This window comes from Osmerus eperlanus, chromosome 27 (genome assembly GCF_963692335.1).
Source record: "Osmerus eperlanus chromosome 27, fOsmEpe2.1, whole genome shotgun sequence".
Lineage (NCBI taxonomy): Eukaryota > Metazoa > Chordata > Actinopteri > Osmeriformes > Osmeridae > Osmerus > Osmerus eperlanus.
This window is the reverse complement of record NC_085044.1, coordinates 1,745,674-1,762,052: the sequence shown is the minus strand read 5'-3', so window position 1 is coordinate 1,762,052 and position 16,379 is coordinate 1,745,674. Positions and strand designations below refer to the sequence as shown.

At 40.3% G+C, this 16,379-nt stretch overlaps 1 protein-coding gene across 1 annotated transcript in view; it reads left to right on the top strand.

The window, feature by feature from the left end:
• Positions 1-16,379, top strand: part of opcml (opioid binding protein/cell adhesion molecule-like) — a 159,259-nt gene that overhangs the window by 17,780 nt on the left and 125,100 nt on the right. The window lies entirely within an intron of this gene.

The window sequence follows — 16,379 nt, the reverse complement described above, 5'->3', positions numbered from 1 at the left end:
TACTTTTGTGTACTATAATGCAATTTGCCATTTCCAGGAGGAGCCAGTTTGGTGAGACAGCGACGACTGGCAGCTATGGTACATTAGTCTCAGCAGAGCAGGAGGCGTATACACATCACTGGGTGAAAAATCTATTAGCAATGCTGATTTATACCACAGGAACTCTGGCGTGAACAAATAACAGCTTTTTCCTGTCAGCTATTCTGCATAGACAGAAATATCCAGCCCTCTGCGATACAGAGTCACCCAGTACAATCAGGAACATCTGCCAGCATCTTTTTTCTGTATATTTAATTATAGGTATTAGACTCTATTTAAGTCCTCAGTACGATATGTTTTGAGCCTGTTTGGTCTCTAACATGCCTTGTACACAAAGCTGGCAAAGTATTTGTCTTGTTTAAGTGGTAAGTTTGCGCTCCAGAATGGTGCACTTGTAGGAATTTGCTAATCTCTGGAACAGGAAAACTTCTGAGGAATGAATGGTGCCTCTTCAATTTTCATGCTTTGGAATCCCATTGTGTTGTAAATGGTATTGCCTAATAAGGGCTATTTAAATGCAGGGCCAACATTTCTTATTGCTGCAATGTAATTAATTTTCAACTTTTTATATTTTCTACATTTTATATTTAAAATTACATGGTTACCCTATGCCCCTTCCTGCCATAATAAATTCCTTGTTTGTGCAAACTTACTTGGTGAATAAAGCTCTTTCTGATTCTGATACGATATTGCTACTCCTTTTGATTGAAGAGGAGATTTGCCATTTATTTTAAATATATTACATTTAGCTGTTGCGTGTATATTGTCTGAGGTGCATCAGAACGGGAATGACCATCGTACCCGAAATACACGATTCAAATAAAAAACCACAGCAGATCATTTGTACACAGGAAGAGATATTCTTAGTGTTATCTGGGGAGCCAAGGAGTCAGTCTCTCTTCCTCTCCTGAGTAAAACTTGTAATAATGTTTGTTCCTGCCTGAAGGTCAGTTTTCCCCATTGAGAAATGATTGTTGAATTCCACTATCCCTGGAGCGGACACTTATCAGGTTTATTAGTAGGAGTGTCAGTGTGCTCCACAGGCTGGTGCGAGACCCAGAGTCCTGAATCCAAGCTCCTGGGAAACCTATTCTGGGAACAGTGGCTGTAGAAGTGATTAGATAACATTCACTGGGCCGAGCTTGGTATTGAGAAGGGCTCGCTGTCATCTCAGTCTGTCAGTGTTTGTGATGTTAGGTGTTTGTGATGTTAAAGGTGTGTTACGGAGTATCCTGGAACAGGAGGGACTTTTGCATCAGATATTTTTTTCACCCTTTTTCGATAGTGTTGATTTATGATTAACTGGGCCATCCTATGTTTGCCTGATGTTCAGTATGTTGTATTAATTTTAAGATTTAAGATTAGATTTCTTCCAAAATGCATGTTGGACTCATTATGGCAATGTTTAATCAGATTACATTTAAATTATACATTTCCTAATTATTCAATATATAAAACTCAATTAGCATATCTAATCACAGATAATACCTCTTTTTAATATGGTTGAAATGGATGCGTGACTCAATTCTAAATGGGGAGGAAGAGGGAGGCAGCATTACACAACAACAACAAATATTTAAAAACCCTCCCTCCCTCCATAAGTAGTCTAGAACCAGGAGTGATAAAAACTAATTAAAACTGAGAACCTCTCACCAACACCACTGTTGATGGAGGGGGGTGTTTAGCCTACAAAATGGCAGCGATTTGCAAATGTTTGTAACACTTGTTGACAATGATTAGTGGAGCAATATTTGTGTCAGGTTTGCCACCACTAAATGCTGCCAGCTCTTAACTGCACACCCCTGGTCAGTGTTTGTGGGGAATTATAAATGGTCTAGTTGGCAGTTGGAACAGCTTGGGCAAGCACTCAGCCGGAAGGTGCCTTTTAAACTGAACCCTTGTAATCAATCTAACTGGATTCAAGTCGTATCCTCTTGGAACCTTTGATGAAATCAGATGCATGTACAGGACGGGCATCTGTATTGGCGGGACCTATAGATGCTAAATTAAAAATATAGATGCGTAAACACATTTAATACCACTTTAAATACTATGGTTGCTTCTTGGTTTGGTTGTCAGTTATGTGTAGCGGTGTGCAGACATGACAATATGTTCAGTGTAAAACAGCTGTGTTTTAGAAATGCAAAGGCTTCTGGGTACTGTAATTACTGTACTGTAGGACTACTGTCATGCTAGAAATGGCTGTGGCAAAATGGGAGGAAATGAGTGTCTTCCTGGTGCAATTTATCTAGGAAGTGAGTTGTACACCTTCAAGTGGGCGGGATAAATTAAGTTATTTCCTTGGGTTCAACCACTCCGGTAAACTTATAAGTGACTGTAGAAAGACAAATAAAAGATCTTCCGTTTACCTGATGCAGATGTCATCATGGACTTTAACCACACTGACGCATTGCACCTTCATTAAGGTCTTCAAAAGGTTAGACATGTTGATTTCACCCCAGCTAGATGGTTTAAGTATACTGTAGATATCTGTGGTTAGGGTTCCTGCTACTAACCAGTCCTGTGCAACTCATTTTCTCTACGTGGAAGCCCCACATGGAGATTCCTTTGATTTCAAGACTGTGCCAATATAAGAGTAACAAAGGCACATTGTTCAGAAACAATATCGCTAATCTAGGCAGCTAATCGTGGCCTTCAGATTGTGATTTAACTATTTTAAAGTAAAAGGTTTCAGCCCCCATTCCCCCCTCTAATTAAGTTAAATCCTTAAGCCAGTGATGCAGTGCAGAGAAGGAGAGGAGATCAAATATTTTCATTTCGATTTTCAGTCGTCTTCGACGATGAAGGCCATGCAAATGAACCAGTCTTTGTGCTATAGCTAACGTGGCCTGAATGTTTGAGATGGCAGATTCACCGTGCCCGCGTCGGTGCATTTGTCAACAAGCAGCCCTTGAGTGCACCAAGGAGACTGTTCTCTCCATAGATGAGATGCCACATGGACGCAATCGGAGGAGAGCGTGAAGGAGAGAGAGAGAAAGAAAAACCAGCATGAGAGCGGATGTCTCTCCACCCCTCACCTGAGAGGAGGCTGTATTCAGAGCAGTCTAAGTATCTGCTAATGACCTTTATGTCCTCGATACGGAAAAGACAAATGGGCATTTCTTCACATTCATAATGTAGAACACTTAGTAGCTTTTTTTTTTATGGGGGTTCTGTGCTTGTGAGCAAATGCGCATCAATACTTTATAGGAATGAGCCCACCGTATCAAAGTAGTATTGGTAATTTGGATTTGGAACCGAAAACAGCATTGGCCACCTTGAAGGGAATTGTCCCTAGTTGAAGCCAATGGATGAGGAATTGCATTGCTTTGGACAAAGAGAGGCACGGTTTCAAAGATGGCTCTGTTGAGACTGGCCCTCCTCCGACGGGGTCTAATTGTCCCCAGTCGGTCAGTCTGGACCACAGTAGGGACCCTTGCCTCGGAGAGAGAGTGATTAGAAACAATCTGTCATCCCATATGCCTTCTAATTACTGAGTCGAGATGACAGATGAATGACATGTGCTTTGAGAGGATGGTCACATTAACATAGGGACCTCATGTGCTGTCTGTCCGGCTGTCTGTCCGTGGAGTTTCTTTTTCGCCCCTGCCTCGTTTCTTCCCGTATTTTCTGTCATCTGTCTCAATTTGGTAGCTTGAAACATTTGTGGATTGTAGCGTTTGGGAGTGGTTGCAGATGCATAAAATAAATGGGTCATATCCTCCCTGTATCATATAATTAGTTAATTGTTGTACAAGAGGCTGTTGTGCATGTTATTAACTAAGAATTTCACAGTCCCTTTTATCTATCATAAAAGCCGGCGTAATTAGCTTTGTTGCCTTTTGTTCGTCGTGTGGCCATAACAACCGTTATTTTCCCTCGTCAAAGAGAAATTATCTTATCACGGTATTTGTCGATGCAGTTGAGTGTTGGTTTTTGAAGACATCTAAAATCAGGTCGCTAATAAGGAGTGACACTTGGTTGAGTGTTTCCTGCCGTGCTGGCTTAGTTAGCTAGGACACAGGAGACAGCGCATCTTCAGATGCGCCTGACTTCGTTTCGGTTGCGTGTTTGTGTCAAACAACAAACCAAGTGTATGTTTATCCTGCTCTTTGAGAGTGCAACAACTTTTGGTAAAAAATAAATTAATAATAATAATACAGAAAAATAAACTTCTGATGTTTATCCTCCATCAGTGTTTCATTTCAATTTACACCACATCCAACCTGGGGCGATGTGACAGTGCTCTAGGTAGAGGCAGGATAGTCTTTTCATGGTAAATCCCTTTAATTTGTGTGGATTTGACTGAGAATGAAACTGCTGAATATAATTACACGTGCAGCTCATTCTAAACCCCCCCAGGAGAGATCTGGATGCTGAAACGCACAAGTCAAACGTAAACCTTAAAACTGCAGTGCTGCATTATTGTCTAATGGAAAGTTAGTTTTTCAAAACGAACATGAAACATACAAACATTTCAGGGAAGTAGATTGGTGTTACCATAAGTGGGGCGTTAGTTTAGTAATTAATTGCAAAATGTAAACAAACAGTGATGTGTAAAAGTCTTTGGCACCCAAGATTTTGTGAATATTGTCTTATATATTTATTTTTGTCTTCTGTGTTTGTGCGGCAGTATAAAAGAGCAATTTTGCAAAAACATTTGTTTAGACTTTTTTTTTTTGGGTATTGCTATAGAATCCTTTCCAAATGACAGTCTCCAGATATCCTCCACGTTGCACAGAAGTGGCACATATTCTTCCGTTGAGTATTGTCTTTTAAAAGGCCATTCAATGCAAGGTTTTCTTTCATAGCCTGTCTGAACTTGTCTTCATTAGCTGCATTGCGTTTGTTTTAGTATTGCTGTGCCATCTGGGAATCCACAACTTGATTATCACAAGACTTACATTTTATTGACAGGAAAATATCAATTGTAAATACAAAATGACGTTGATAATACGAGGTCAGTTGCACCTCAGCTGACAGGGAACAAAGATATTGCCTGTCAGCTAGACAAAGCTTACTTATTATTTCTTACAAGCTTAATGAGGCTCGTTCACCGATGATTCTAACTATAGACAACCTCATTTACGTTCAAAGACTCAAACTTTATCAATAGTTTGGAAACGCACAAGTCGGCAGCCGGTCCACATTGTTTGAACCTCAAGGCCATGATTGTTCTAGGTGTAGAAAGATGAGGTTTGCAGTTGCGGGTGAGTTTTTCGAGACTCCATGCCCAAACAGGAAAACCATGCAGGCCCTTAAACTTTTGTGGATCAGGGAGTTATCAGGAAGAGAGGGTTTGACGATGAATGCGCAGTGTTTCTTGTGCATGTGCAATATTTATCGAACACGCATGTTTTCTACCTTGTGTCAACATCCCTGGGGTTGTTTTGGTGCTGCCCTAGCAGTGACCATGCATTCAAATGGAATGCATTGGCTCCTGTAGGGGACGAGGAAGATGTATTGACTGTGAGGGGAAAATTATAATTCCTTAAACATTCTATTGAGTCTGCCAAGTGACTGCTTTTACAATTTCTCGCTCCATCTGCCTCTTTCGCGGGCCAGATTAATTATGGCTAGTTGTGCCTTTGCATAATATTCATTGACCAAAGTGGCTTTTACAAATTACGTAAGGATTCCCTCAAAGGCAGGCTGGCGTGCAGGGTGTGGAATATTTTGTGTTGTTTACCATAAAGATTGTGATTTATAGGTGTACTGCGCTGTAAATTCCATTACATGGTGCAGTGAATACGAAACTATAGTAATGTGTTTCAACAGTGCTAAAAGTTTATATGGATAGAGGTTGTTTTGCGTACAATAGAGCATCGTTACTGCGACGTTAACAGATGGCTAATTTTACCTGGACCTAATGTCGTGTCAAATTCGAGCAAAGATTATGTCCCCTACAAACAATAGTTTGAGTGTTCAGGCTACTAAACCACGTTGATGCAGGTCTCTCATAGTCTGCGGTTAATAAGACAAGTTTTGGACAAGCATCAACGTCAGACTTCCAATTAAGAGTCTGGCTACACTTCTATAATTCAGGCACTGCATGACTTGGAAAAGAGACATAAATCGTTACTCCTCATGGATTGCGGGAGGTCAAGGAATGTGGGCTATTTTCAAACTGCACCTTAACTAACTTGCCCACGCCACGTCGGCTATTCGCTGTGAGTTCGCCATTAAATGCTTTACTGCTCATTAGCCGTCAATCACAACCGTCCATCTTAACGACAAGACCATGGCTAGTTTTTCCCTGGTTCTCCACTGAGGCATTGAAACCTCCAAGTTTTTCATGACAACCTGTGGATTTTCACGCTGAGTTCCTAATGGCCGAATGTGACATTTACTGTTATTCTGAGCATGTTTCGCAGGTCTGACAGCAAGGCAGAATACAGGGATCAAAATGACATGAAATATGTAATTTCTGACGTAAATGGCAAAAACGCAACTTTGTTGAAAAGTGAAGATGATCAGTAAAAAATCTCACCCAATTAGTGAAAACAGCACCAAACAATCAGTTTCCAATTTGACACATTTTCAAGTCATCATGCTGAAGTTAAAATGACTTGACAGTTGTTTACATTTACATTTAGTCATTTAGCAGACGCTCTTATCCAGAGCGACTTACAGTAAGTACAGGGACATTCCCCCCGAGGCAAGTAGGGTGAAGTGCTTTGCCCAAGGACACAACGTCATTTGGCACAGCCGAGAATCGAACTGGCAACCTTCTGATTACTAGCCCAATTCCCTAACCGGTCAGCCACCTGACTCCCAGTTGTTAAAAATAATTATTTATTAGTAATGTATTATTCATCTGTTTATCATAAATCATTCAAATACATAATTCAGAACCTCTGGCGATTGAGTGGGACCATTCTGGGTAACCTACCTATGTTGGAATGGCAACACTTAACACGTTCTTAATGTGTGACATAAAGACTATCTAAAACCTAGCCTACCTACATTAATGTTGTCAAGTTCCTTTAGAAATGTGTTAAATAAACACTTTTCCTTATGGATGCTTCTCTTTCAGTGGATCGACAGACCCAAACGTCCCTCAACGTAGTTTACCCAGAGGCAGAGAGAAACAGTTGGCCATGGCTCTGAACATACCTTACCGCAACATGACGTAAACATTTAAACTTTTATCTTTTTTTGTGTCTTGTGTGCGGAAGTGTACCTTCACATTTCAACCACCAGGGGGAGTAAAGCAGTCTTTCCGTGTTCTACGTTTACCAAGTCAGGTGTACATCATGTGCCTTTTGGTTTGTTTCCACATGTTACAATTGCAAAATATTCTAATTAGTGATGTTTATTATTCATTGTATTGGTGGAAAATTAATACATTTCATGAGCCTACTGTGTAAACATTCAGAACATTTCTCATTAGCAAAGGGAACATTTACATGACAATTGTTCTCATGCAGATGTATACCTGATATGATGAAAGTGTAATATATTCAAGAAATACATCTTTCGTAAGTGATAAATCAAAGCCACATCCTGTTTAGCAAGTCAGAAACGCTGTGTATACCTGTGGACCCTCACCCTGAAGCCGAACTGTAAGGATTCAAAATTGTACCTGTTGAAAATCCAAACAGACGTTCGATTTGTTGTGTCGAACCGTACCAGAGACTCTGGCTGTTTCTAATTTTGAGTGGACCTTTTGTCAGATTGTACTGGTTCTCTCCGCGGGGCCGAACGATAATGAAGTTCTAGCTGCCATCTGTGCAGCTTGGGCAGAATCGAGCTAACAGCTCCGCGATGGATCAAGAGCTCATCACTTTTTAACCCCGTGGGGAGATTGACAGTACCGTGCTGCCCTTTCAGTCTATCTGAGGACAAACTCCCGTTGTGTTGGTTTTCCGGGTACAGCAATAAAGCTGTAGTGAAGTGAATATTGCGAGAGGGATTTTAAAGAAGACTAAATGAGATTACAGGAAGTCTGCCTCTTTTTGATAAGAAACACCCTCCTAGCTGTTTTTTTTTTTTGTTGCTGCGACCAAGAATTGCTCATTTTGATGTCTTCAATGTTTTAATGTTGTTTTACTAACCTTTAATCAATAAGCGCTTAAAGATTTCAGGTCTTCGGAGATTTTAGCATTGCTCATTAAATGACAGTTATTAGCTTGCGACCTCTATCTCTCAACTGGCATATGGCTGCCTGTAAGGACTATTTCATTTTTTAATTATTATTAGGTGTCAGGTATATTTCGCCTCTGGTATCTCTCCCAGTCAATACTGACGCTACCCCAACACCAACAGGGGGGAACGTTGAAACCAGGCCATCTCTTCCCCTCTGGAGTCAACATCAGACAAGACTCTTACGAGCATGCAGGGGAGAGATAGTGGAGAGAGAGCAAGAGGGAGCGAGGGAGCGAGAGAGGGAGCGAGAGAGACAGAGAGAGACAGAGAGAGAGAGGCAGAGAGAGAGAGACAGAGAGAGAGACAGAGAGAGGCAGAGAGAGAGAGACAGAGAGAGAGACAGAGAGAGACAGAGAGAGAGAGACAGAGAGAGAGAGAGACAGAGAGAGAGAGACCGCGAGAGAGACATAGAGAGAGAGACGGAGAGAGAGAGACGGAGAGAGAGAGACATAGAGAGAGAAACATAGAGAGAGAGACATAGAGAGAGAGACGGAGAGAGAGACGGAGAGAGAGAGACGGAGAGACGGAGAGAGAGAGACCGACCGAGAGAGAGAGAGGCCGACCGAGAGAGAGAGACCGAGATCCGAGCAACCCTGCTTTAGGGCCCTGTGTCAAATCACAGAGCAGGAGATCCTCAGGAGGGAATGAGGCAACTGTGTGTCAACAAGATGAATTCAACCCCGATTAATTGAAGAGCTCTTCTCAGTAGTTTTGGCCTGGCGTTATTTGTCTTCTATCCTTGGTTAAATGTGTTTTCCCAGTGTTTTCGTAACTAGAGAGAACCATTATCAACAGTTCAAAAGCTTTGAAACTGCCCGTGTTCGTTATAGACAGTACTTCAAGATTTATTCAAGGACAATTCACAGATAACAGATTTAACAATGCAAGATGAATCAATTATAGGCTTCATTTAATGCGTTCTGATTGAATTGAAAAGGGCTCTCCTTTTATGAATTAGCATTAATCATACGTAAAGTCTTGTCTCATGTCCCTGAGGGGCTTGTTCTTGTCATGGATTTGCAATATGAATATTAATTTCATTATTTCAGAGGCAGTGTTTCTATCTACCCATCTAATGAATTACAACTTCATTGTATCGCTGTCTCAATATAATTTACCGCAGACAGGAACACTTGGTGTGTGTGTCTTAATATGACTCACTAGGCTTGCTGTTGTCTTGCCAGTAAGCCACCAAAATCAGTTAATCATTTTAAAGCAAGCCCTTCATGGTTATGGTCAATTATTGAATGAGACTATTTAGAGATTAAATAATGACAGGAGACAGTATGTTATTGATGTTTTTGAGATGCCTTTTAAGAGTATTAAATCGACACCTGTCCACATTAGCCTGAAGTCACGGTTTACAGGGGTCATTGACTGGGTTTTTGGGGTATTTCACACTGTTCCATAAGGTCTCCGAATAGGGTATGTAACATTGGTTGGGCTGAAAATGGCCCAGGTGCTGTTCTATGCCCCCTAATACATCCAGTGGAATTTTCCCGGGAAAAAACGCTAGGTTTTCTCCTTTTATGGTATGCTCATGAATATATAGATGAGCTGCGTGCTGATTGGTTGGTTTACAACGAGTGAAGCTGCGGAGCAAAGACGCAACATGGCCAACAGCACTCACTGAAACAACGAAGGTGAGGACTTGAAATAAAAACGTACAAATAAATATATTGTGTCTACACAACACTGTTTTTAACAGATTGACTAGATATCATTTGAAATGATTATGTTAGTTGTTTCCACTTCTGTTGTCGAAGCAAACAGGATCGCCTTAGGTGGGTAGAGCTAATGTTAGCACTACAGCTTAGAAAACAAACTATTGTGATTCAACTCAGCTTCAGTTAGCTCTAGCTATCTTGCTGAGAAATAGATCTGGACAAACATGCATCTTGAATTGTAGATTTACATGACTAAACTGGTTATTTATTTGAATGAAACACATTTACATTTAGTCATTTAGCAGACGCTCTTATCCAGAGCGACTTACAGTAAGTACAGGGACATTCCCCCGAGACAAGTAGGGTGAAGTGCCTTGCCCAAGGACACAACGTCAGTTGGCATGACCGGGAAGCGAACTGGCAACCTTCAGATTACTAGCCCGATTCCCTCACCGCTCAGCCACCTGACTCCTTAAACACAGTCAGGAACATGAAATGGGCGGGTGAGGCTTTGCAGAAAAATTGTGGTTGGTCCCCCAAAATACCAAATCTCACTCCAAGGTTTTTGGAAAAGTTGGCAGTCCTGGATACAGGAGACTTTAGCATTGCTAATAGGCCAACTGTTACAAAATCATACTTACAGCTTGCGTTTGTGATGAGCATACGGTTGGAACTGCACCTCTTTTCAGCAACAGCGGCTTAGCAAATCCTTCTTTAAATTGTCCAAGGTTTTGATTCAAAACTGTCTTTGGTGACATGGTTCAAGCAAATGAATTAATGAGTGTCGAACTTCACAGGGAAAAACATCAGCCATGCCCGTCGAGTGTCTGGTTCCTTGGGAAGATTCTGAAAAGTGTCAGCATTCCCAGTACTGCCTGGAACACTGCATTTACGATGGTCCATTTTCAATATAGTTTAAAAACTTTCAAACTTTCTCCTTTATTGTTTGCGTGGAAGTGCACGAGCAGTGCGCAGCTAAACTAGTGAGATCCTGGGCCAGAACACCAGAGGGCTGGTCTGTATGTAAATGTTGGGGCGTGACAAAGGTGATGCGGAATTTGTGAGGTCACAAATTACGCTTTTACGAAACCGATCGTTTTACAGCTGCAGTTTCAAGTTCTGAGATTTTTATAGGAAAGAGGTGTCAATGGATTTTGAGGTTCACTGTATGTCCATTTTACCCACCAAACTGTTGTTATTCAACCATGACAAGGTAAAATCGGTTTTTCAATCAATGACCCCTTTTAAGTAAACCGTGTCTACAGTTTTCCAAATGCAGTGTCTAATGCTGTTTCTAATTAAACGGATATTGCAAATTCCAATTATAAATGGGGACTTTTTACTGGGTAATAGTTAATACCCAATCTGGCCATACATGAACTGTAGTGTCCAAATGGATCAAAGCATCTGATCTGGAGGTCAGCTTGCAATTATCCCCAAGGCAGCCCACTCTTGTGTTCCTCTGTCTGGGTCTCTGCTCTTCCTATTTTCCCAGTATACCTGGGACACAAGTCACTCCTTTTCTGCAGTCGACTCTAAATTAAATTACTTGACTGAAGTTAGATATGCCGTCCCTTCGAAACTCTTTCAGACCGCGTTTTTTTGTCCGTGTTCAGACTTAATTGAAAAGGAAATCGAATGTATTATGATTTTCCGCCGACCTCAAATGTATTTATTTATTCCCGTCAACCTACATGAACCAACATTTTTTCTTCTTCTAGTTTTGGGAATTTATGAAACAAATGGAAATAAACAATTTGTATGACCTATGTAGAATCGTGGGGGCTGAAATGTGGAAGAGTGATCTGAATACTTTCCAACTGTGTTACTTTTCGTCCATTTAATGTTAACTGTGAAGAATGTGACACAAACATGTTAAAAACACCCATGTACACACACAGCAAACTCATCCTACACATACACGTTAAACTGTGCACACACACACACACTTCAACCATCCTCAGGTACTCTCAGTCTCCAGACAGACATCATCTCCACAGCCTCTTGCTTCAGGGGAGAGCACAGTCAGTGTCCACTCTAAGCTTAAAGGTCAAAGGTGAACTTTACCACTTTCACGTTTTTCATTATTGTTTAAATTTACCGAGGTGAGATTGTCTGACTGCCCCTGAAAACGTGTTTTCTACCATAAACAAAGTCGGCTATTTAGATATCCAGTTTTATATAGCAGCGTGCTGGAATGCCTTTTCCTATGAACTTGAAAGTAAACATTTACATTTAGTCATTTAGCAGACGCTCTTATCCAGAGCGACTTACAGTAAGTACAGGGACATTCACCCCGAAGCAAGTAGGGTGAAGTGCCTTGCCCAAGGACACAACGTCATTTGGCATGGCTGGGAATCGAACAGGCAACCTTCAGATTACTAGCCCGCTTCCCTAACCGCTCAGCCATCTGACTCCCTAGACAGTTGTGTTATATTGTTGGTCAGTTAGTGTGTGTCCAGGGTTAGGCAGTCTATGTGTTTGTGTGTGTGTGTGTGTGTGTGTGTGTGTGTGTGTGTGTGTGTGTGTGTGTGTGTGTGTGTGGTAAACCTTCCTGATTATGAAGTGAGAATACAACCATCCCTTAACGGTATGAGGCACAACGTTTGTGTCGTGTTAATTCTTCTCCCAAAAACCAGAATATTAATTTGATCCTTAGTGTTAGGCTCTCCTCGTGTAAATAATTGTTTGGAGCGTGAAAATATGCCTGGCAGATGGACAGTTCTCCCTCTGGCCTATTTATGACTGTAATTTTCTTTCAACTAGTTCTCTTTACACTGTATCCACAGAGGAAAACTCACATCCCTCAGAGAAAAACTATTTCCCAAGGTGCACCTCTTCCCTTTCTTTCCCTTGGGCGTAAACCGAGTTTGAAAGCGCTTTCAACAAACTTTGTTTCACATCATCTTAACCCGAGTTCTTCTGGACTGTGTAATTGGGTTTGAATTGAGTTTTGCAAGCCCTATGGCACGTACGAAATGGCCTTGTTTCAAAACGGCCCGGTCCAATTCTAGCACCATTTGGATGAATTTGTGTTGACTCAGTTGTACTGCCACCTGTGATAGACACAGATGATTGCTTTGATGACGTTTTCTCTCGTTAGTTGTGCCGCAGGGAAAGTGACTGAAATTATGTATGTATACCGATAAATAATCAGGTGGTTTGATACATTTAAGGCTTCTGGATACAAATTTTGTGATTCCACATCTTTCAAATTAACAACTTAACTACCTAAATGACTGACCTAAGTGACTAACACAGTACAGAGGGGTTGATTCTCAAGAATTAAATTGTCCCAGTATAATTCAATAATGCAGTACAAGGCTGAATGGTAAAGAATATATTTACAATATTTATATTAAAAGGCTGATTGGATAACATAATGACGTTGTCTAAAAGTAGGTTTCACAAAGAAACTTCTCCCTAGATGATCTTCTGTTTCTGAAACGGAGTGAAAACAAAAAATAACGATGCAATTGAACTAGCCTGACTGAGATCGAGAAGACAAAATGAAAGAAGTTTCTGATTGACAAGAAGGAAAGACTTTGGCAAATAACCCCCCGACTTGCACCATGAGCCTTTCAAGACCCCAAATTGCAGCATGTCCAACTCGTGAAAACAGATTACTTTCCTTTTGTCCGCAACATTTTAAATGACCCCAAAGCTAACTTTACAAGTTGATTATACTGACCCAGAATGTAATCAGAGAATAAAACGCTATGCAAATAACTATATCCAAAATTGATTGGAGAATTGCTTTTTTAAATGTGTAATCAGTTTACCATTATAATTGCTTCATCAGTTTCTCCAAACAGTCCTGTAATCACTTCTTTCTGTGTGTTGTTTGTCTGAGCCAATGCTGTATTAAAGACTAAAAAGGTTAATTAAGGTGTGTTTAAACATCAACTGTGTTTATGTTCACATCATTGCTATCGACTTGGCTATCGATTTTGTCTGGATGAGGAACGATGCCGTAAACATTAACGTCATAATGTGCTCTGGAATTACAGTCTCTACTCTCAAGTAGTGGAATTCATGTTTTACTTATAATCAAAAACGTCTGACCTTTACTGATTTATGAAATAAAAGCAGTTTGAGTTTGTGTAGACAAATAACCAGGCTATGTTATTTTCAGTAATAGTCAATTGAAACAACATGTTAAACCCCTTCTGCAGTCCAGTACATAATACTTAAAGCATCAATATGTTTTCCATATCAGTATTGGTTGTCCCCAAAAGACCACATATAGTCAAGCGCTTTAAGAGTTATTCCAATCATATACATGGTACAGTACACAATTAAAGAAACAACCTTACATACATTTACATTTAGCAGACGCTCTTATCCAGAGCGACTTACAGTAAGTACAGGGACATTCCCCTGAGGCAAGTAGGGTGATGTGCCTTGCCCAAGGACACAACGTCATTTGGCACGGCCAGGAATCAAACTGGCAACCTTCAGATTACTAGCCCGATTCCCTAACCGCTCAGCCACCTGACTCCCATGGTCCTACTTCAGGACCATGGTGCTACACGCAACAACAACGAGATGCATGAGACTACATGTATTTCTGTACATAGACTTAAATCACACCTGAATATTTCGACATAAAGTACACATGCAAACATGTGCAACAAGACAAACAAACACTGCAAAAAGATAGTGTAAACATAACATACTATGACAGTATTTGGCAGATAAACTTAGACCATATAAGGACATAGCAGTTAATTAGGTAGCAGCCAGGTATTGAGGTAGAAGACAGTCTTAGCAGATATTCATACATACTATAAAGTGACGAATTGAAACAACCAAATTAATTGGAGGAGTATTTACTTTCCACTGGCATCTACAATAAGGGTTTATACACATTGTACCGAACGCACAGATGGTGTTATGTTGCGTTAACGATTTTATAATAAGGATTTATAATTATTTTAAATGTTTACAAGAAGCCAGAAGCAGTGTGATGTTATAAGTATTCATAACAGTTTTGGTTGTTTTGTTGCATTAATTACTGTTTTCAAATATTTTCTCACATAAGAACTACAATGATATATTTGTAGCATATGCAAAGGAGGTTGAAAATCTTGCAATCCTCCAGATTGTTTTATGACTTGTCAACAGGTTCCTATACTGTGATTTAAACCCTTGCTCATCCATTACCAAACATCCACAATCTCACAAAGAAGATGCTCTGAACAGTTGAATAATGCATTTACAAGTATTCGTCTCCCGTAAAACGTAGTCAAACATTCAACAGTGACCTTTTGGTTGCTAGATATAGACCTTGGGCTACACATCAAAGACTGCAATACAAGATAAACCTTCAGGGATTAAAGTCAGAAAGTTTTTCAAGTTCTGCACCTCGTGGATCCTGCCGCTTCGAATCTTCATCGCTGTCACAGGTTCTTAGTGTTTCCTACAGCCCTCATGAATAACTGATCTCAACGCCTAAAACGCACTCTCTCCGAAGAGCAGAATGTGTTGTTGAACACAACGATCCCTTCCTGTTCGAGGAGTGGCTAGCTATGCTTACATAAGAGCTCCAGCTTAAATCATCCAGATGATTTCCCTTCCACCTCTTTTTATTGTTCAAAATGCTGATTGAATCAGTCACTGTATATCGTTTACAAATGTTTCCAATGTGACTATGAAACCAAAAGACGTTATCTTTATCTTTTTTTTAAGACTGACCAGACTTGATTAGTAACAGGGCTGTCACAGTTAGTGTAGACGTGGAAATACGCAGCGTATTGTACAAGTGACAGACACGGTTTGGACAAGATAGGAAGGTAACCAAACCTCTTTTTGTGATCAGGAGTTTATGGCTCAGTAAAAACCACAACCTAATAGTTCTACATTTTTAGTTCACCTTCTATTTAACTTCACCTAACCACTGTCATGTCTACAGTTAGGTATTCAGTTTCCATGTACAAAAGGTCACTGTGTTTCATTTTAAAGTTTGATTATTGATGTTTTAAATGGTATAGTGAGATATGAGGCATTAAATACAAAGGTAATACGTCTGGATGAAAAGAGCAAAGGGTTTATAGTGACTTTTCACTTTGGCCCAACCTAGCCTAAACAAAAAGCTATTTGTTTTTGTCACATTTTGCTGAGCAGCTAAATATACTGTCTGTTAAATGTACACTTTTGTACAGATCTACAACACATGCAACATGAGCGATGTTTCAGACTTGAGTAACATCTAAGAACACATTTAGACTCGTTTAACATTCTCACAGAAGTGTAATAAAAGGATTGCATCTCAACAATTACCGTATCTCGCTGGATTTAAATACATTGTAACCTTTTTATTGCAAGGTCGCTCACTCAATTATCTCAAAACGACTCATTGGATTACGTTCTCATAATGTACCCAAGCATTCAGAAATCAAATGTAAGGATTTTATGGTAATTTCTATATCAGTCATATCATCTTGGTTTGAAGGGGCTAGTGAAGACCGAACATGACCCTTTCAAGAAAACACAGTTGGAAACACGGATGTGACTGCAATGTCA